Raw genomic sequence first — 2,227 nt, forward strand, 5'->3', positions numbered from 1 at the left:
CTCTCTCTCTATATGGTCTCTCAAATAGCAGCAGCGCACAGAAATTGAATATTGTTCTCGACGATCCCAGCTCTTTCCTCTTGAGTGAAGGGTATACCGAAATTATAAAAGCATTTGTCACGCTCATGCAAACAAAATGTAAGCGTTTCGATGGTTATTCGTGGGAAGGGTATGAAAGCGTTGATACGCATAAACAATATTATTTCGCGACGGGCAAGTACACACACACTTGTAGTCCCTTGCTAAATGTATGAGCATTTGTGACCTGCGTGCGTTACTCTTGCTGCTTGTAGCAATTTTAAAGCCCAGCATTTGCATTTGGTCGGTCTTACGGACTGTCATAACCACTTTAAACAGATGTACTATGTATGAACATACATACATATGTACATAAGTACATTTATATATTATTATTGCTAATCATGTTTATAAATGTGTTTATATCCGTAAATAATTATATATAATTAAAATTATTTTACACACATTTTTAACCGAAAAAATTATCGTAAAACACTACTAACTTTATTAAATGCTTTGCAATACATATATGAAATACACATGTCATATTATACTCAAGCTTTACTCATTATTGTCAAAAATTTCTAATTAAGTCATAATGGCCCATTTGATAGTCACCCTACGATTCAAATCATAAAAAATTTACAAACTACTAAATCCAGAGACAATTAGCTTGCCATCCCATACAAGCATACACATACACAAATGTATGTATGCATGTGCTCACTTCACAAGGCAGACCAACGGTAAATTTTGGGCTTTACAATTTGCCCAGCCTGTTCTGCACAGAAAGAATACATTTTCGCGACGAGCATGCACACACACATTTACATCCTTGCTACGTGTATGTGCTTTTGTGTGCGTGCGTCGCGAAACTCAATTCTTTCTCAGTATTTTCGTCTATTATCAGCCCAAAAGTTGCCGTTGGTCTGCCTTGTGAAGTGAGCACATGCATACATACATTTGTGTATGTGTATGCTTGTATGGGATGGCAAGCTAATTGTCTCTGGATTTAGTAGTTTGTAAATTTTGTATGATTTGAATCGTAGGGTGACTATCAAATGGGCCATTATGACTTAATTAGAAATTTTTGACAATAATGAGTAAAGCTTGAGTATAATATGACATGTGTATTTCATATATGTATTGCAAAGCATTTAATAAAGTTAGTAGTGTTTTACGATAATTTTTTCGGTTAAAAATGTGTGTAAAATAATTTTAATTATATATAATTATTTACGGATATAAACACATTTATAAACATGATTAGCAATAATAATATATAAATGTACTTATGTACATATGTATGTATGTTCATACATAGTACATCTGTTTAAAGTGGTTATGACAGTCCGTAAGACCGACCAAATGCAAATGCTGGGCTTTAAAATTGCTACAAGCAGCAAGAGTAACGCACGCAGGTCACAAATGCTCATACATTTAGCAAGGGACTACAAGTGTGTGTGTACTTGCCCGTCGCGAAATAATATTGTTTATGCGTATCAACGCTTTCATACCCTTCCCACGAATAACCATCGAAACGCTTACATTTTGTTTGCATGAGCGTGACAAATGCTTTTATAATTTCGGTATACCCTTCACTCAAGAGGAAAGAGCTGGGATCGTCGAGAACAATATTCAATTTCTGTGCGCTGCTGCTATTTGAGAGACCATATAGAGAGAGAGAGAGAGCGAGAGCATAAAGAGAGGGAGAGAGTGAGTAAGGGAAAAAGAGCGCATAGCCATGCTTCATTTAGTAATGCGTGCATTTCGTGGCAGCAGTCGCAGCACACTGATTTTGTCTTGCCTTATTTTTACTGCTTGAGCCTCAGAAGACCGAGCCGACCAAATACGAAGTTGTCCGGTCCGTTCAGCGCATTTTTTCGGTGTTGAAAAAGTTTGTTCTACATGTCTAGTCTATGTGTTCTCTGGTCAGTGGCAAATCTCTATATCTGGCATTTCCACAAATTAAAAAGACAAATTTTCTCTGCCAACTATTTTAAACTTCTGAAATATATATCGGCTAGCTAGTGGAATCTTCTATTGCTTGCATTCACTTCATCGCTCGTTAGTTTTTCATACTCATGCTATCAATGCACTCGCATATCGTTGGAACGATAGCTCTATTTACCAATATGTAATCGAAAACATTTTAAATTAATCCGATTAACAATTTTTTAAACCCACACAAAATATATTCAAACAAGTA

This window comes from Drosophila arizonae, chromosome 5 (genome assembly GCF_054131065.1).
Source record: "Drosophila arizonae isolate 15081-1271.41 chromosome 5, UAZ_ARI_1.0, whole genome shotgun sequence".
Classification (NCBI taxonomy): Eukaryota; Metazoa; Arthropoda; class Insecta; order Diptera; family Drosophilidae; genus Drosophila; species Drosophila arizonae.